At 36.3% G+C, this 21433-nt stretch overlaps 1 non-coding gene across 1 annotated transcript; it reads right to left on the bottom strand.

The window, feature by feature from the left end:
• Positions 1–12908: 12908 nt before the first annotated feature.
• On the bottom strand, positions 12909–13014 carry LOC145565687 (small nucleolar RNA R71). Its single transcript, XR_014095080.1, has one exon. It is a non-coding gene; the product is annotated as a small nucleolar RNA R71 (small nucleolar RNA).
• Positions 13015–21433: the final 8419 nt, after the last annotated feature.

Raw genomic sequence — 21433 nt, 5'->3', positions numbered from 1 at the left:
CTCATGTTCTCTATAAATACCACCCTCCTTTCTACAGTTTGGGCCATCAAATCCTTCTTTCTTTCTCTCTTTTACACAAAAAATCATTCTCATCTCTCTCTCTCTCATATTTTAATCCTTAAACCTTTATTCCTAATTACACCATTCTTTCCTTAAGCCTTCCAATGAGTCTATACTCAACCCGAGTTTCCGTCCCTAAACCAAGGTGCGAAAGGTATAATTAACTGAGGGTTTGGACTAAATCAACTCTACTTTTTATTTAATTTAATTTATTTTCCATTTGATTTAAATTTTTTATTGAAGTTACTAACAATTTATTCATGATGTAGCAATTTAAAGGAACGCGTGGAATGTGAGTAATTAATTAATTAATTTAATTACTCTTATTTTATTATGATATTGCTAGTATCATGATTAGGGTTATTATTACTATTATTGTTAAATTGCTTTCAATATTAATGTTTATCCTATTATTTTTATTGATCACCATATTGCATGGTAAAGGGAATATGTAATTGACAATCACGCCTAATAAGATAATTTGGATAACCGGTTTAGGTTCCTTTTTAATCTTGTTATTTAATCCAGTGATCAATAATAATTAGAATTATATGTTGCATTAATATTCAACCAATTTAGCTTAATAAATAGTTTGGAGCAAATATAATTGAATATTTTGTTTGTATGCCTTTTAGATCGCAGGAATCACTTTTCACTATAAGAATCGAGTAGAGGCCAATACGGGCGAATGTGACTCCATGACTCCCTTCGTACCATCATCCCCGATCCTCCTTTCGTAGTTCCAAACCATATGGATTTAGTAATCTCATGGATTATGAATGGGGTGTAACCTTCACGGGTCAATCGTTGTTGCCTTTCGTTGTCCCTTATTCGTGGTTGCCTTTTATTATTCGTGAACGGTTTACAAGTTCCTTAAAAACTTGTGGGCGGCTCCGTACTTTTCTTTGCTCCTAATCATATATGTCAATTCCCACTTCCTATGAGTGCCAAGCATATTCACCACATGTTTTAACGTAGGCGCACTTCGAACGACGTCCGTGGGAAAGAATTATCAATCAGCACTTCGAACATTAAAAAATGTGGTGAATATGCTTGGCACTCATAGGAAGTGGGAAACTGTACGTCCATTTTTCCGTCTAAATACATTTTTGCCCTAATTTCATTCAGCCTTTTTAAGTACCGATTGATAATTTCGGGCCATTTCCGATTTATTATTTATTAATTAGACTAAAATAATAAAATAAATAAAATAAAAAGGTTTGGGCCAAAATTAAAAATAAACTATGCTTTGACTAAACATCAAGACTGATCCATGGATTATTAAAAACTGAATTTAATTAAATACATTTTTTTAAGCATTCTCGGGATTAAATACTGAACCCGACCAATAATGGCGGTGAAATATTGTTCATCATCGGATTTGGTTTTGGGGAGACATTTTTAGGTGTCTAAACCTAAAACTCGTTTCGTTGACAAAGCCAACAAGCCTACTCGGAAAAGCTTCTAAAAGAGAACTTATAGGTCCTCTCAGCATTACCATCAATTTAGCATGATAAAGTTGGGGATCGATGATGATTTATGGGTTCTATTTAATAATCTTGGCTTTGGAACGCATGCTACTAAGAGCTACTGGGCCTAACTTGAGCCTACTTGGGAGTTCTTGGCTTCATTGAGTGTGACTCCTAACGGTGATAAAGAATATGAGATTACCTTTGCAGCTTTTCAATGATGTTCATGTCATGTCCTTGGCCGAATTCAATGTGGCCTTGGATTTCAATCGGAATGCGGATCTGTTTTTCTCTGATTGTGAGCACGAGTATTTAGATAGTTTCTCTCCATATGCCTTTTGGCATATTATCTCAGGTTTTAACAAGTTTGGTGCTCGTTTTTCTCTTGCAAGCGACATTTATCACCCGTGTATGAGAGTGCTCCATAGGCTATTAGGGTACTCGGTGTTCCTTAAACAAGATTTGGGAAAGTTGTCGTTCCCCGAGTTGCGAGCTTTGTGGATAACAACTAGGGAAGAGTATAGGGGTCGGTTAAACCTTGGGCAGATTTTCTTGAGGAATTGTTTGGACATGAGGGGTAGCCGGTCGGGTGAAATTCTTTGTGGTAGCATGATCACATGGTTGGCTACGAAGCTCAAGTATGAGAGGTATCTTCTTTCTTGCATGCCGGTAGGGGATCTTGACACCCTTTATCTTGATATTCAAAAAGTGCAATTCCTAGCCAAGAATGAAGATGATGAGGTCTTTGATTGGCCCTATAAGGGTACCCATTGGTGCTATCTTCCGAACCCCTCTCTTACCTCTCTTCACCGGCATGCTCCGAATGTATGGTTTGTGCCTTCTAGTAACCGTATCCCCGGAGAGGATGAATATATGGAAGATGTTCTCAATGAGGAAAGGCAAGCCCAAGAACATCAACAGCAACATCAACAATAACATCAACAACAACATCAATAACAGCAACATCAAGAACAATAACACCAATATGCAAGCTCTAACTTAGATGCCCTTAGTGCTCAAATGAAGGGTATGCAAATCTGGTTGGAGGGTATGTATGATCAAGTTTTTGAGGCCCTCTACACTCAAATGAGAGGTATTTCGGGGATACAACAAGGTATGTTTCTCCAACAACAACAATTGTATGATGCGGGTGTTAACCGGGGAGATATCACTCCCCCGAATAACTACCCATACTTTCCTCCCCAATATGGTCCTATAAAATCTTATGGGGGTGATGGGGTACCTACGTATCCATATTGGAAAGGACCCCCGGGGTCTAACACTGAGACTCGCTCATTCCACGATCAGCACGGTAACTATTATTACCGTGTTCCCGGTGGGAGCGACTATAGGGGTGATCCCAACTACCCCTATGTGCACCCCGAGCACCCACTATCGCTCGCTTTGCCCGAGCAATTTACTCACCTTGCCCCTTGGAAATAAGAAAACTTCAAGGGGAACTACGGTTAGCCACCCGGTTACACCGAGGGATGGGATCCTCATGGTCCTCCATCCAGGTTCCAACACCGATGCTCGCTCATTCCACGATGAGCATGGTAACTATGATTACCGTGTTCCCGGTGGGAGCGACTATAGGGGTGATCCTAACTACCCCTATGTGCACCCCGAGCACCCACTATCGCTCGCTTTGCCCGGGCAAATTACTTACCTTGCCCCTTGGCAACAAGATAATTCAAGGGGAACTACGGTTGGCCGCACGGTTACTTTGGGGGATGGGATCCTCATGGTCCTCCATCCAGGTTTTCCAATGATAGGGATGACCAAGATGGTGTCGTACTGAGTGGTAGTGGTAGCTAGTTCCCTCATTTTTGTGACATTTGCCTTCATCCCTTATTTTATGTGTGCTTGCTTTATATTGATGGGATGTTGAGATGTATTCATGTTTAGCTTGGGGGAGCTTCATTTTTCTTAGGGGTTTATCTCGGTGGTATATGGCCAACATTGTTGTTGAGCTTTCCTTATTTTTCTTTGCCTCTTTGTTTGATAGTCTCAAATCTTGATCTCCTTTTATGGTGTTTGTTTGTTACTTTTATGAGCTTTTCATGCCTATTCTTTCTTTTTTATTCTTGTTGTTGTTGTGATGATTCTTCTTTGACGATGATGCATGTGTTGCTCCCACAAATCCAAAGCCCTGATTTCCAAATCCCATTGAATCCAAATTTTGTAGTTTAGTGTTAGTTGTTAGATTAGTGTGTAGTTCCTTTAATTTATTTGCTTTGTGGTTTATTTCTTGATAGTTTACTCTTTCTCATTTCTTGTTAGTTTAGTTTAGCTTGATTTTTCTTTCTTTTAGTTTGTTTTGAAGTTACTAACCTTTTTCTTTGTCTATAGTTCCTTTTTCTACTTTTCTTCTCACATGGCTTGATGATGATGCTATTGATCCTTGGAGCTGAATGAGGGTGGTAGACTTTTCGCCTCATTTTTATTAGCATTGCTTGGAAGCCCGGTGAGATCATTCTTATTTGTTGTCTTTTATTTTCTTTTCTTTTCATGGACGCATAGATTAGGATTACTTTAGGAGTAGTTGAATGGTTTGAGGATGTAATGCTTGTAACACCTTAGAGTTTTTTGGGTCATTGACGTTGTCGTCGAATGACCACTTGTTTGACGATTGGGAATTACATGTTCTATTTGCATCTTTCTTCTTTTCTTTACTTTCCTATTTTTCCTCTATATTTATTTTCCTATTTTTCTTCTATTTTCTTTACTTTTACCTTATTTATCTTTTTTTTTTAGTTTGAATAAAGTATTTGAGGCTTTCCTTTTTCTTTTTGTTGACTTTCTTGTGAATTGGACTATATACCAACGGACTTTTACTTTTGAATGAACATCTTCCTAATTGGTAGTGGTATGCACAATTTGATAATATGCTTGGTTGATTCTAGGATAGCGTATGCTAAGGTAGCATGTCTAAGAACTAGGGGGATCATGAAACCCGATTCTACTTGTTTATGGCATGCTTCGTAGTTGCTTCCTGTGGTCGATTTGACACCTTTAGTGAGTTTTTTCTACATCCATGTGAGGTTTACTTATTTTTCTAGCCTTCTACACTTACTTGCATGAGCGCCATGGATCCTTGACTATTGCAAACCTAATTCTCAAACACGAGATCAAACCATCTAGGGAGGACAAAGGCATCTTTTCGGGGCGGTAATCTTTCTTTTTCTAGGTTAATCTTTTTTATTTCTAGTTATTGGGTTCACATTTGCCTACTTGCTAACCATTTGAGTCTTTTCCCTTCTTTTCAAGCCGCATCTTTAGACCTTTGAGCCTTTTGTTTCTTTTTGTTCCATTTTTGGTTGTTATGAAGCAAATGATCATGTTCTTGGAGTTTGTGGTATATGAGTTCGGATATTGGTTCTATTTGTACGCAAGCTGGTGTGGTGTATATCTTGTGAATAATGGCAAGTGAATAAATGAAAAAGCCGTCCAAAGTTAAAAAAAAAAAAAGGCAAGGACATTCAAATGCAAAGTTGTAAAAACCGTCCATAGTTAGAAGAGGCAAGGACAATAAATAAAGTAAAAAAAATGAGAAAAACCAAATGAAAAATGAAATGAAAAAGGCGAAATTGGCCTCAACACTCTGAACTTTGGCTTGGGTGCACTCAGCTCCCTGAACTAAGAAAAATAGCCAAAACACCCTAAAGTATTAGCATGGGTGCACTTAGCACCATACAAGAAATTTTCCGGCCAAAAGTGGCTGGATTTCCGCGACTTTTTTTTTAATAAAAAAATATTTTTTTTATTTTCTTATTATTATTATTAGTATTATTATTATTATTATTATTATTATTATTATTATTATTATTATTATTATTATTATTGCGAAAATACCTCGATTTGCGTGTTGTTATTTTTTTGACAGAAATTATTCAGGTAAGGTTTCGGATGTCATTTTTAACCTTAATGGGTCCAAATTTAGCTCAGATTTTGCCAAAAAAACGAAAATACCTCGTTTTTCATGTCGAGAAATATCTAAGCAGTTAAGACACGTAAATCGAGTTATTTCTTGACACGCAAAACGGGATATTTTCTTTGCAAATCCCGAGCTGAATTCGGACCCAATAAGAGTAAAAATGACCCAAAAACCAATACGCAAATCGAGATATTCCTCGACACGCAAAACGAGGTATTTTCATTATTTTTTTGCGAATTCCGAGCCTAATTTGGATCCATTAAGGGTAAAGATTACCCCGAAACCTTACCAAAACAATTTCCGTCACAATAAATAACAATACACAAATCGAGATATTATTCGGCACGCAAAACGAGGTATTTCCATTACTTTGTTGCGAATTCCGAGCTTAATTTAGATCCATTAAGGGTAAAAATGACCATCAAAACCTTAACCGAACAATTTCCGTAAAAAAAATAAATAAAAAACACGCAAATCGAGGTATATTTGTAATAATAATAATAACAATAATAATATTAAATAATAATGATAATAATAATGATAATAATAATGATAATAATAATAATAATAATAATAATAATAATAATAATAATAATAATAATAATAATAATAATAATAATAATAATAATAATAATAATAATAATAATAATAATAATAATAATAATAATAATAATAATAATAATAATAATAATAATAATAATAATAATAATAATAATAATAATAATAATAATAATAATAATAATAATAATAATAATAATAATAATAATAATAATAATAATAATAATAATAATAATAATAATAATAATAATAATAATAATAATAATAATAATAATAATAATAATAATAAGAAGAAGAAGAAGAAGAAGAAGAAGAAGAAGAAGAAGAAGAAGAAGAAGAAGAAGAAGAAGAAGAAGATGAAGAAGAAGAAGAAGAAGAAGAAAATTAAAAAAACATTTTTTTTATTAAAAAAAAAAAACGCCGGAATCTGGCCACTTTTGGCAATAAATTTTCTTGTATGGTGCTAAGTGCGCCCATGCTAATACTTCAGGGTGTTTTGGCTATTTTTCTTAGTTCAGGGTGCTGAGTGCACCCAAGCCAAAGTTCAGAGTGTTGAGGCCAATTTCGCCTTTTTCATATATACAACAAAAAACAAAAAACAAAAAACAAAAAAAAAAAAACAAGTTATAAAGAAAAAGTTCAAAAACATTTTGATTTAAATGTTTCTCCCTATTTTAAGCATTGAGAAGAATGCTTTGGTCAAGCTTGGGGGGAAGCGTCTTACGCTTTTTGTATATATTATTGTGGATATAACTTTGAATAAGCTTGGGGGAGTTAGTTTGTTTTTGTTTGGTGATTACTTGATTGTGATTCTAAGAAAGGCACCTTCGTTGCTTCACTATTAGGAAGACCACCAAATTTTTAAATTTTAGCCTACCCTCACCCTTTTGCCCTTACGTTACAACTATTGGGAAAGACCTTTTGACCTAGAGGTTTTGTCACATATCGAGGGAGGGCATTGTGAGTTAAAGTCTAAAGAGAGGGGATGCAAAGTCAAGACGTCGAGTAGCCTTAAATATGTTCTTTTTCAGCTCATTCGAGGAGCTATTGAGATGCTTAATAGAGGGAGATTTGAGGCTATAGGGAGAAGGCGGTAAGATCAAATGAGATGAAGGTGGATTATGATAACTAGTTCTCTACGCTTAGCATATTCTATGTTTCAATCAACCTCGGATATCTTGGAACGTTCATACCCCTATTTTCCTAAGAAAGTTTTTTTATTCATTTGAAGTGTAGTCATTTTGTAAAGTCCAATTCGTAAAGGTTTTGATTTTGCTTTTTTTTCTTGTTCTTTTACTTTTTGTGGTTGCCTCATGTATGTTGGTGCAGAGTTATAGGTGAAGCTCTTAGGAAACCTTTACGAGACCTCACTCGTCCTCATAGGCGACTTTGGGGTTCAAAGGGCTTGTTGTAGCTAAATACAACCGCGATTCCTCCGTTAGTGAGTCTTAGTGTATATTCCCATGTTATGTCTTTCTTTTTCCTTTTTGAATAAGTCTTTCATCCTTATTCTTGCTTGCTTGGTTTTTCTCGAGGACGAGCAAAAGTTTATCTTGGGGAATTTGATGGGTGTCATTTATGGCACTCATTTGATCCTTTTTAGGGTGAAATTCATGCTATTATATAGCTCTTTTCATTAGTTTTTCCTTAGTTTTACTCTTTATTTACTTAGTTTGCATTTTCTTAGTTGATTTTCTATTTTTATGCATTTCTTGGTTTATATTGTTATTTTCTCTTTTATTTGCTTGTTTTCGTTCATTATTCAGGTTATGATCATAATCCGAGGATTCTCGAGTCTCCTTCCCAAGTTCTACATCGTTTGAGATAGATGCCTTGTGCCTACCATTTGAAGCTCAAGATTGAAGGAGTGCAAGTTCCAAGTCTTCTAGCTCGTGCGTGCAAGCAGTGGGTACACCATTCTTGGTGTTGAACCCACCGTGGAGGCTCTTTGGAGACTGCCACCTTCCTTGTTCATTAACATCACCAAGTGCAGCGCACAAGGAAGAGCACAATCGAGGGTGAAGAAGGTTGCCCAGAACCCAGGCGCGGGCGCGCGCGACACTTGCGCGGCCACACATTATGGTGGCGCGGCTGCGCCTCATCACGTCGCGGGCGCGCCTCTTTAGGTCTCTGTTCCATACCCTCTAATGCGCGGGCGTGCTACCTCCTTGGAGATAGTCAAGCCTGTACGAGTCTTTTTGAATGATCTAAGTACTTTTCCCATAGTTGGTTTTAATATATATAGATTTTCCTTCTATTTGTAGAGAGGAGGATTTGACAGAATCCAATTAGAGAAAATTAGAGATAGTTTTTGAGAGAGAAACCCTAGGTTGTAAAGAGACAAGTTCATGGTTGTTGATTGATGATTCTAAGTATTCTATTGATTTCACCAAAGTTTGTAAGGATTTCTTTTACTTTAATGCAATCTTTAGCTTTTAATTTCAATAGTTTTGTTGATTGTTAAAGATTGATTAATTTGTTATTGACTTAGTTTGATTAATATGATGATGATGAATTTGTTGTTTAGCTTAGTTTTGATCTTGATTTCCATGTATTGTGAGTAGTTTACTTGCTAGGGTGATGGTGAAGCATATATAAGTAATGGATTGATGCTAATTGGGGGAAATTGATGGAGCTGATGTTGTGATTAAATTGGTTAATTGATTTTGTGCATGTGAGTGATTAATTGAAGAGTAGGTAACTTTGATTGGTGCACTAGATTGCATTGTAAGTTCACATTGATATGTACAATTGATTTGTGGCTTGCATTTGTTGATTGAGTTGGTTTGTGAAGTTCTTAACTAGAGTCTCTCGTAGTTGACACTATTTTGACCTCTAGGAGAATAGCTTATCATAATCTTTTGATTGCATTATTGATTTTCCCTCGCAATACTTGATTTAGTCAATTCCAATCCCGATTAGTTGTATCCATTGCAAGTATATGTGGATCCTAAGCCCTAGTGTTTGATATATTTGAATTCATCTAGTTTGTTTAGTTGTCTTAGAATACACACACCTCTATTTCACCCTATCCGAAATAGCTGAACTCTAGCAATAGTAACAACCTTCCATTCCTATTGGTTCGACCCTTGACTTACTCCTTGATGAGTGTCATTTATGGCACTTATTTGGTTCTTTTTAGGGTGAATTTCATGTTATTTTATAGCTCTTTTACTTAGATTTTCCTTTATTTTACTCTTTATTTCTTTTAGTTTGCATTTTCTTTGTTGGATTTCTTTCATTATGTATTTCTTGGTTTATTTTGTTATTTTCTTTTTATTTGCTTGTTTTCCTTTAATTTTCAGGTTAAGGTCGTTATCCAAGTTTCCCGAGGCCTCTTCCCAAGTTCGGCATTGATTAGGATGTCTAGTGTTCTCCATTTGAAGCGCAAGCATGGAGAAGTGCAAGTTCCTAAGGTACTTGAGCTGTGCATTCAAGTCGTGGGGGCATGATTTCTAGTCTTGAACCCGCAAACATGGAGTTTAGAAAATGCAGGATCCCGTGTTTATCTAGAGCATTAAGTGGAACGCACGAGGAGCATCGGAATGATAGGGAAGAGGGCTCCCCTACTCCCAGGCGTGGGCGCGCGCGCCTATAGCGCGGGCGCGCCTCTCTCGGGAGCGGGCGCGAGCTCACCTATTCAAGTACCTGTTTCGTATCCAAATTTACGCGGCCGCTGTCTCTCTTGTAGTTGGTCGCGCCTGTTCGGGTTTATTTGGGAACAATCTAACTTATTTCTCTTACTTAATTTTACTATATATAGATTTTCTTTCTATTTTTAGGGAGAGTTGAATTTTCAGAAATTAGAATAGAAATTAGGTTAGATTTTTAGAGAGAGAAACTCTAGTTTGTAGAAAGAGAAGTTCTTGATTGATGATTGAAGATTGATGATTCCAAGTGTTTTTCTCCATTGAATTAAAGCAAGTTTGTAAGGATTTCTTTACTTTAATGCAATCTTAGTTTTGATCTCAATTTCTTGTTAATTGTTCAAGTTGATTGATTTTTGAATTGGTATATTTTTTATTAATATGATGATGATGAATTTGTTTCTTAGTTTAGTTTTGATGATGATTTCCATGAATAGTGAGTAGTTTTCTTGCAAGGAAATGGTGAAGCATATATGAGTAATTGATTTATGCTAATTGGGGGAAATTGATGGAGTTGATGTGGTGATTAAATTAGTTTATTTATTATTATGTGCATGTGTGTGTTTAATTTAGGAGTGATCAACCTAAGTTTCTCATACTAGATTTCATATTAGGTTCGCATTGATACGGAAAATTGATTTGTGTCTTACATTTGTCGATTGAGTAAGTTTGCAAGTTTCCTAGCTAGAGTCTCTCGTAGTTGGCACTAGTTTGACCTCTAGGAGATTAGCCTACCATATTCTCTTGATTGCTTAATCGATTTTCCCTTGCAACACTTGACTTAGTCATCTCTTATCCCAATTAGTTGAATTAATTACGAGTTTATGTGGATCCATCCCCTAGTATTTGATAAGTTTTATTTTCATTTCGATTGTTTGATTAATAGAATAGACACACCTCACCTCATTACTTCGAAATAGCTTAACTTTTACTTTAGCATTCACCTCCAATTCCTAGTGGTTCGACCCTCGACTTACTCTATGCTTGGTATAGGGGTGTGTTGAGAGATTATAAATTGTGTTTTGACCAAGGGTAGATGATGGGCGTTAGAACGGTTGCACATTTCACACTCAATCAAACACATTATTAACAAACACCTTAAACACCAAGCATAATGATAATTAAGAGTTCGGTCTACAAGGAACGGGATGTGGTGCTAAAGATCTTAACACTTAAGCTGATTCGAAGTCTATATCAATATGGGTTCATCAAGTAGACAAAAAAACTATGATTCTAAATCGATGTATTAAAGACACTGGGGAATGGGATCCACTCAACCAAGGCAATTAGGCAAACGGGGAGTAAAATAGACTAGGTATAGCAAGGACAATATGTAAAATTAACCTCATGCAATTAGAAAACAACTCACACTACTAAACTTAGATTCCTTATTAGTCTAGCAATAGATGATACATAATCAAATTGCAATAAGTAATGACATACTCAATTTACATTCCCAAGTCAAACTAAGCATATCATGCTATTAAGCTCCTAAGTCAACGGTAGCTAATCCTATCATGAAGAACTAACAAGAAATCTCATATAATCAATTTAATTGCAATACAAACAACAATGCTTCTCCCACATTTGCATAATTAGCCCAAAAGGTTGAGCTTCACCCAACCTCTAGCAAGAAGACTACTCACAACTCATGTTTATCAACATGCAAACTAGTATTAGGGTTGTAATTTCTTCAATAATTGGGGAAAAGTGACTAACAACTGAAATAACTATCATCCAATAACAAATTATCAAGAACTAAGAAGATTTAAATATCATGCAAGAACAATTAAAACCAGAATTTGAATGGATAAAAGTAGAAGGAAGTGATTAATTGAAGCTTGGAAATGTTGAATACAAAGTGTCAATTCTTGAGGATGAATCTTGAAACCAACTATTACAATGATTAATTTGATGAAAACTAAGCTAAATTAATTAAAAAGAATGTTTCAAACTAAGAGAGATATCTGAAAACTAGGCTACTGTTCGCTGCCTCACAAATGAGCTAAAGGGGAAGTATTTATACTCCCTGAAAAACATAGGGAAATCCGTCAAAAGAAAACGGATTCCCAGCGAGGAGCGCCCGCTCCACAAAGACGAGCGCCCGCTCCTAGGATTGGAGCGCCCGCTCCACAAAGAGGAGCGCCCGCTCCTAGGATTGGAGCGCCCGCTCCATTCTAATGCACGCCCACTCCTCCTACTTCAGTGGAAAGTCAAACTTAAAAGTAACAAGGAGGAGCACCCGCTCCTGGTCAGGTGCTCGCCCGCTCCCCTGTTCTACAGCATAGGCAGTCTTCAAGTTCAAAGGAAGGAGCGCCCGCTCCTGTCTAGGTGCACGCCCGCTCCTCACAGACACTACATTTGGGCAGAATGTTGCTGAAGATGGGGAGCGCCCGCTCCAGGGGAGGTGCACGCCCGCTTCCACTGGAGCGGGCTCTCCCTTCTTTGTCTTCGAGCCTTGAAATTTACTCCATGATTTGAGTGCTGGTCAAATTAAAATATAATACCTGCAAAACATGGACAAATACAAGCAAAGAAGGGGCGAGGCCAAGATACAACATTTTCATTCAAAAACGGGTTAGAAAGAGGGGAAAAGATTGCAAAATCGGGTTTAAATCAACACTATAAGTGGTCAAATAAACCGCTTATCAGTAGATTAGTTTTTAGCGACCTAGTCTCGCCTTAGATAAAAAATGGCGCCGTTGCCGGGGAATGGCGTAGATGATTGCTTTTGTTGTTGAGTCTATTTCACCGTATTTGTAAAAATACAAAAAGATTTTCTTCTCTAGGCTACATTTGTAGCCGTGCTACTAATAATTTTGTTTGAGATTGTGTGTGCAAGTGAACATGGGAGAAGCTCAAAGGGTTACATTGAAGGAGTTGGGTACTCCGGGTGCATACAAGTATGAGAGCGGGATTGCTCCATTATTGATTCCGGATAGTGATTTTGAAATCAAGCCGGCAATGATCTGATTACCTTGATCGAGAGGCGACAATATAGTGGCGCATCGAATGAAAGTCCTCTCAACCACCTTAAGGAATTTGAGAAATATTTCAACACTATTAGGGTGAGTGGTGTTACACAAGAGTTTATAAGGCTCAAATTGTTCCCTTTTTCCCTCGTAGGGCGAGCCTTGGAATGGTTGGACAAGGAGGTCAAGCCGAATTCTTTAAGAACATGGGACGATGTTACCAAAGGATTCTTATCCCATTTCTACCCCCAAAAGAAAACGGCGGAAGCTAGAACATTGATCTAAAATTTCAAGCAAAGGCCTAACGAAAATCTTGATGAAGCATAGGAGAGGTACAAAGAGTATCAAAGAGAGTACCCTCATCACGGAATTCCAACTTACCAAACAATTCAAATTTTCTATGGTGGTTTGAGTCCTCAAGGTAGGTCGAGCTTCGATACCCAAGTCGGAGGCCCATTCATGAACAAGAAGGTGGAAGAGGTTGTTGATGTGATAGATGACGTAGTGAGGAACTACATGAGTTGGCAAGAGGTTGAGGAAGAGTCAACAAACGAGTGTGCCTCGGTTGATCAAGTCAATGCCATCAACAAATTTTCTACTCTACTTTCGAACATAGGGAAGGAAGTGGCTTCTATCAAAGCTAAGCTTGAAAATTCATCTTCACAAGCACAAGATCTTCCCTCCCAATCTAAAGGGAGAGGTACATCCTCTTCATGATGCTTCTAATTGTCCAAATGTTCTTTTTGATGGATGTGATGAATACGATGAAAATGAAAATGTGCATGTGAATTATGTTGGAAATGGTGGTTTTGGATCTAGAGTTAATGCTCAAAAGAATGTTGGAAATAGGAACTATCACAACCATGGGAGCTACGATAATTATAACCAAAATAGTGGTTATAGGAACCTAATAACCAAAGGGTTTCGTGGTAACCATAACAACTTTGTTTGTAATGATCAATGCTACGGCCAAGAATATGGGGATCATAACCAAGGTTATGGTAATCATAGTCAAAATTCCGGCCAAAATCATGGTAAGGGTAATAGGAGTAACCAAAGTAGAGGAAATTTTCAAAATGATGCTCAAAGGGGTTCCTCAACCAAATTTACTCCAATAACTGAATGCCAAAGTGATGATTCCCGAAAGGAATGGTGTCCTTCGAACAAGTGTACTATTCCGTTAGTGGGTTCAGAATTATTAGAAAGCTAATATATTCAGTAAGGTCAAGTGATCAGAATGCCTAGGTGGAGGCCGCTTCCGATCAGTAATATTAATGCATAATTAATATTACAGCTTAATCTTGACTGAACCCTTCGGGTCACACCCTTAGCAGTAAACGAACCGACTCGACGAATTAATTCGAAAGAAATTAATTCGTCGCCCGAGTATTAAATATTTAGACGTCGGAAACTCGAGCTTAGAGCGTCGAAACCGAACGTCGGAAGTCGAGTCAAAAACAGTAAATGACAAGACGCGCAAATAATAATAAATCGACAATATTTCCCAAAATACCCCTAGCATCGGATTGCCCCGAGCATCTGAGTGCTAGGGGCATAATGTGCTAAATATTGGTGGCTAGCATGCGCACCAAGCCAAGCTTAGGCTCGCTGGGGCATGCTAGCGCACCAACACTAGCAGCAAAAGGCAGCCACCGCCGCAAGCAAGCAGCAGCAGCCCGCAAAAGGTGTTCGTGGCTTGCTGGCCGCAAGCAGCAGCAGCCCGCACGAGTGTGCGCGGGTTGCTAGCTGCGAGCAGCAGCAGCCCGCATCACCTTTGTGCGGGTGGTGGGCCGTGTGCACTAGTGGAGGCAAGTAAAGGGAGGATAAAAGGTTAAGGACATGTATCACAAGGAGAAAATGGAGTGGGGAGCAAGTATAATCCCCTACTCTCCAAGTGGTCCTCACTTCCCTTTACATATAATAGTGACATTTGTAGATTTATTATTAGTTTGCTTATTTATTTTAATTTAGCTTTAAAATAAATTGTGGAATTTCATGACTCCCACATTGATGGAATAGAAATTCCCACTCTCCCTCTTGCCTATAAATACCCATCTTGGGTTTTCGGGATGATTGCTTGAGTAGGAGTTTAATAGAGCATTGCATTAGTAAAAACTCTTAAACTCATATAATATTCGGGTTTTGGTTGGACCTTGCTAACCTCGAGGTGACGGACCTAAAATTCGCTAATAGTTTTTGCGGGTGGATTTCCGTAGGAGGCTCGCGTATTTTCGGATCTTAAGCTTTCAAGTAAGAGCCTGACTTTGAGGGCAAAGCACGCTTCAAAGGTAAATTCCGATTTTATCCTTATATTTTTATTTGTTATGTTTTATGGTTTTATTAATTGCGAGTGGTTCTTTGGGTCGGGGTTGTTTCCACGGTGATTCGGACTCACCAAACCACAACAGCGGTATTAGAGCCTCGCTCCTTTATTTTTAAAATCATAATATTTTTAAGGTATTTTTATGGCTTAATTTTTCTTGTATTAAGTTGCTAATTAGATTAGTAGCTCGTTTTATCTATTTTAACCTCGTATTAGAGCTGTCTTCAGCTCCCGAACCCAGATTTCGACCCAAACATAGTGATATTTTGGTGGAAAAGGCGTTCTGGAAAAGGTTTTACCCTTATAGGGCTTGATTTTTAGCAAAAAAACGACCAGAAATGCATTTTAAGTCTTTCTAACCTTGAAAATTAATTGCATATTTATGATGGTTATGTAATTGGTTCAATACATATTTTAAATGCAATTTTAAACCTCTGTAGGCATGATTACTTGGTGGTAATTTATGTTTGAAAACTTAAATTTATTATTCACATAATTGCAAATTAATTGCATTAAGTGTGAAATTGTTGTTCTTTGAGGCTTTTAAGTACTAAAGATTCAATCTTTATTTATGTTAAGTGATTAAAACTTTGAGTTACTAAATTCCATGAATTTTTGTTAAACTTTGTTAATTTAATCATTTTTGAGTTGATTGGAATCATAAAGTTTGAAACATTGTGATAGAAATTTGTTTATCTTTATATTGGAAGATATAATTTTTTAAGGATTCACAAATGTTAGTAGTTGGATTTTTCATTTGAACATTAAAGTTCATATTTTTCCAACTCCCTTTTATTTTGTCAAAAACTCTAGATTAATTTAAATTAATTAAATTGATAGTGAGTAATTCCCCTCTTATTTTTGTTGCACCAAGTTAAACCAATTTTATTAATGAATAGTTCTTGGAAATAATTTTGGTTACATGCACTTCGATGATTTTTTATTTAAGTTAGACTTGTTTAAATTTTCATTTTTGCTCACGGAAATTAGTTCTAAAATTAATTTAGAATTAATAAATTGTCACGCGAAATTTAGTATTAAAATCCCGAGGCTATGGCACGCAAATCGAGGCAAAGCCTCCCTTGGCTAGCATGTGGCTTCCAAGGGCATGCTCGATGCGTGCGGCCAAGTGCGTTGGTGTGCAAGCGTTTAGTGCGTGTATATGCTTGGTGTTTTGGTGTAAAGGGGCAAGCAGCCGTGGCCTTGTGTCTAGCACCTTGTAACCCGTAGCAAACGCTACTAGGGTGTACCTAGCTAGTGCTACGTGGGGTGGAGAAGGCACGTGCGCCAAGCCGTATAGTGCAGGGGTTGTTGGACAACCTTGACTTTCATGTGGCACGTATGTAGTGCGTGAACCACTTGAGTACAGTTGGCTTCGTGTTTGCTTATTTTGCCGTTTTATTTATTTTATTAATCTAATTAGGTTTTAACTATTTTAATAAATTTTGGTGGCTAGGCCTCGGTTTTTTAGCGGCATTGGCAAAATTTATTTTGACAAATTTTGGATTTTACCGGCTTAATTAATTGGATTAATTGAGTTTGATACGGAATTTAGTGGGAGCTTCAAATATTAATTGCGCTTATTTTCATAACTAGTTAAAACAACTTTGACTAGTTTTAATTAGGCGTGTTAATTGGATTAACCACCTAGATTAGTTACTAGTTCACGCGTGTTTATGCATTGTTACTTGTTTATCGTTGTAAAATGCATTGGCCATTCACAAATAGTGAATGAATGAATGGAATGTATATTCTCTCACAGGTTTAATGAAATGGCAACTAGTGGGGCCCGATTATTATAGAAAATACGGAATGCGATCCGTAATGTATTTTTGTAAATCTAAATACAGTCTGCGTACCGTTGAGTATTTTTGTACCTTAATATTTAGATTAGTCATAATCGTAGATACTAGTAGTTGCATTTAATTATGGTCAAGTCTTGAAGATGGAGGTTCTTGGAAGACGTAGCCATGAAGTTGCAAATGAAGACCTTTTGAAGATCTCAAGGGGTCTTGCTAGTTGCCAAATGCATCTATATTTATGTTTTTCGATATATATATATATATATATATATATATGTTAGATGCATGTTTAGGATTTCGAATGTTGTGATGATTAATTAAGTTCACTTAAATCAACCAACATAGAAACCCTAGGTCCCTAAATATTGAGTAAAACTTGCCATTCCAAAACAACAATTACCAACCGAACGAGGGTAGTGGTGGGCTACGCCAAAGCGAGACATCACTACCTCTCTAAGGAACGTAAGGCATACCGGGTATGCAAGTTGGTTTTGGTTGTACTCAACGATATGAGTGATGGAGTCCTAACATGTTGTGGCAAAGTGGATAAATTGTTGAGAGAGCATTAGATGCGACGATTTATTCAACCAAGAGTTTCTTAGAGCCATTAGTATTCTTGCCTTAGAGCCATTAGCATTAGAGTTTCTTACCTTAGGAGATTGAGTGTTAAGACAAGCCAAAGTATTCTTAACCATTCTTTGTTTCTTCAGATCTTGGAATCGACTTATTCTTGCCAAATGGGGACAATTTTAATGCGTGGATAAGACGTTTAATAAGATTCAAGATTTGCAAGAATACCTTTTAATTTTCAAACTTATTATGTTATTTACTTGATAAATGGTTATACTTTGCACTTATATTTGTAGAATTCCAAATCAAACTGTATTGCTTTCCATGATTGGTAAAGGAAATCTTTGAGAATGGTTCTCAAACAAAAGTAAAGCATTTCTAAAATACAATTCTCATAAATGAATTTTATAACAAAAGTCCAAAAGGACGGTTGGACATCATGTATTCAAAAATACTAGGTAATTTTGATAAAACATGAAGTATTGAGTTGCAAACTCAAATTGTCAATATTGACAACCAACATATTTTTTCGCTTAATACATAGATGAGTAGGACTCATTGATGTAGTAATTCAAGGGTGAATTAAAGGAAAAGATGGAACTTTGTTTTACGGCGCATTAGATGCTTAATTATGCCTAACAAAGTATAAAAGTCAAAGACTCTTAAATAAATGGTTCTTAAAAGATTATGAGATAAAGTATGATAAGAAATATAGGAAACGAGGAATGAAGAAAAGGAATAAGATTCCATTTCAACCCATGAGTTCATATTATTGTAGTTAACTTAGCAATTTGTTATCTTCACAAGTGTCGGATACTGCTTGGGTGTTCCAATTTGAAAGTGACCTTAAACTATTGAAGATAAGCTAAGTTATCGACTTACAAGCTAAGAATGAAGCAAGTGGTGTTACATCAGGTGTAAGGTCGTATGCTTTGTATAAATGCCTTTAAGCTAAGGGTGGAACAAATAAATGGTTATTGTGTTCCATAATCAGCAATTGATCCGTTTACACACGGAGAGACTCACATTCAAAGCAATGAGCAATAGTTGCAAATTTATTTGAATGGCATGGTTGTCTAAACCATGAGTCAAGAATGATTGATTATTAACAAACATTATCTTAACATGATAAACTAGCAAAAGCTCAAATTCATGGGCTTGATTTGTGTTCCAAACATCTTTAGTAATATCACATCGACAACAACATACTCAAGGATTTATTAGATAGGGTCTTGATAGTTGATCGATTCGGAATCGTTCTAAGACAAGTAAGTCTTACTTGTTGAAACCGACAAAGTAAAGAGCTATTGTTCTTGGTATAGACAATTGACTCCGAAAGCTAAATAGGATTCATTTATTTCAACGTTTCACATAGAATTTGAAATAATATGGATATAATCATCAAATGTGAGCAAACTTGACCTTGAATAGTTCAAGAGTTCAGTGAAGTACAGAATCGACTTGGCAAGATATCAAAACGTCTAGATTAGATCGAGCGATGTTTGCTTGAGCCAAGCGTGACCATCACAAAGAACATAGTGTCTTATGAAATTGAAATTTTCATAAATAACTCCACAAAGAACATAGTGTGTCTTCACAGAGAACACAATAATGCCATTTAAAAATGACTCGAACAATGATGGATCACATCCCTTCCTATAAAGTTCTTAAGATTTGCACGAACGACTAATGTTACACTAAACAAAATGTCAAAGCTAAGAACGGACGCCATATTCAATTATGGATAGAATTATCTTCTAAATGTCTTTTCAAGTATATGTCTAAAACTCTTAGCCACATTGGGAGTTCACTGGCTCAATGGGAGCTAAGTGACTCAGTAGGAGCTCACCGGCTTAGCAAGAGATAGGTGGTTGAGTGGGAGCTCAATGGCTCATTAAAGGCTAATATAGCTCAAGGGGGAGCTAACTGTTTGTTTTACAATGAAATTTTACCCAAAGACAATATACATGTCTCCTTGTAAGCATTCAAATGAGACCATGGGCATTACCTCCACTACCTAATTGAGAACATAGTGTTTGTTGCTCTAAGTGGTGTCTTTCTGGAAAGTAACACGTTTCCAAAACGACAAGTGGGAGGAAAATGAACACAATTACCATCGAGCTTAGCAACAAAGTAACCCTGAGAATCTCAGAAGACCTTAAAAGGTTTTCGTGAGAATGCTTGATCAAGAATACTCAAAAGGACTTTACAAGTGCCTTGAAAGAGAATTCATTACTCACAAAACATCAGAAAAGTTGGAGTAAGATCAACATAATAAAAGGGCTTTGGAAGTGCCTTGAAACGTAGTGGTTGATGCAATTGCCCCGTATAGGTATAGAGTTCACCAAAGGCTTGGATTGAAACCTATAAATTTCTATTAAGTTAGAAATAAACCAAAGACTTACATGCATACTATTTACTATTAGATAGTAAAGGAATAATGTTTTGTATGATAGCTACGACAAATCCAAATTCCGAATAATGGTTAGAGGCCATGAAAATCTGAAACAGACCCCATGTTTGAAAATCATGTTTGAAACTTGATTCATTTGCATAAAGGGTGAAAGACCCATCGATTGCAAATAAGTTTTCAAGTAGAAAACTAACAAATGTGGAAATATGTATGCATACATAGCTAGATTGGTTGAATAGGATACAACTAAATTCACGGAGTTGATTTTAATAAAAACCTATTCACCAATCGGAATGCTGAAGTTTTTTCGTGATTGTTTTAGCAAAATTGCTCATATGAAATATGGAAAAACAGATACCAAAACTGCCTTCCTAAAATAGGATTTTAGAAATGACTATGAAAATATACTAAGGTTTTTGAAAATCTAAATAATGCTAGATTTGAAAGCAAGCTCAAGGAATCCGTTATGGGATTTAAGGAAGGATTGCATATAGGAATTGGAACGTTTTTTCTCATGAAGTTCATAAGAGCATTGACTCATGGAGAAACATAGAAATTCTTATGAATAAGAAGTTTAGTGGGAGCAAAAGTAAATTATAGCAAAGTCCAATAAGAAGTCTACGAACTCTGTTGTGAAATAACTATTAAATGCTAAATGCTTAGATTTGAAAGTAATTTCGACAATGGACCAAACAAAAGACAATACTTAGTATGTATTGGGTATTAAGTTCTATTGTATAGACTTAATAAAATGTTTGAACGTGTAAAAGAGTTTACCGTGTTAAACATGAATTGAAGGACTTTGAAAGACTTTCGACCCTTATGTATAAAACTAAGTAAATTTTTGAACTAAGTATAAGCTAGGCTAAATACTAAGTCAAACATGAAAGAATCTAATAGAGACTTTCAACCATATCACATAGCAAACAATTTAGCAAAGACTCAGTGAAACTGAATGAGCTAAAATGGCAAAATGATGGAATAAGATTGAGAATTACTCTGCAATTTAATCCATCATGTACGTTGTGATATGGAATCGTCGCACGACTTACTTGCTTAGAGCATGTGAAGTATGTATGTAGTACCAATCAACCTGAATCTATGTAATAGATCGTTAGAGTATGGCCAAGAACATCCAAAGTACTTGGATAAGTAACATGATGAGTTCTTGACTAGTGGAAACAAATACAATTTGAGTATCGATGTTGCAAGCACAAGCCTTAACAAGGATTAGATCCTTAACAAGGAGGCCTTTTATAAGCACGAGCTTAAAATGAGTCGTGGCTTGAGAATGGTAACATGGACGTGGATCCTTGTGTAAAGTGCAGGAATCTAAGGAAAATTTCCAAGATCACAAGTGATTAGGGTTATCCCAATTCATTGTGAGTCGTTTGTAATGAAACCCAAGCAAAGCATCATCAGGAAGTCTACTAAAATATATGTTGAGTATATTATTTCCTTAATGGCAATAATAAAGAAGATGATCTATGGAAAGTTCGTTGCTGAACGTTAATGATTGTAGGTTGTCAAATTGAAGGTTTCAATCATGAAAATGAGTGGGAGCCATCACTTGGACAATAAATCCTAAATCACATATAATCCATGACACTCTCAAATTTTATCATCTTATTATGAAAGTGACTAGTAATGAAGATGCTAAGATTAGTAAAGTAGTTATAACT

This window comes from Chenopodium album, chromosome 1 (assembly GCF_948465745.1).
Source record: "Chenopodium album chromosome 1, dcCheAlbu1.1, whole genome shotgun sequence".
NCBI classification, from domain to species: domain Eukaryota; kingdom Viridiplantae; phylum Streptophyta; class Magnoliopsida; order Caryophyllales; family Amaranthaceae; genus Chenopodium; species Chenopodium album.
Note: the sequence above shows the minus strand (reverse complement) of the source record. Positions and strands in the feature narration are given on the sequence as shown.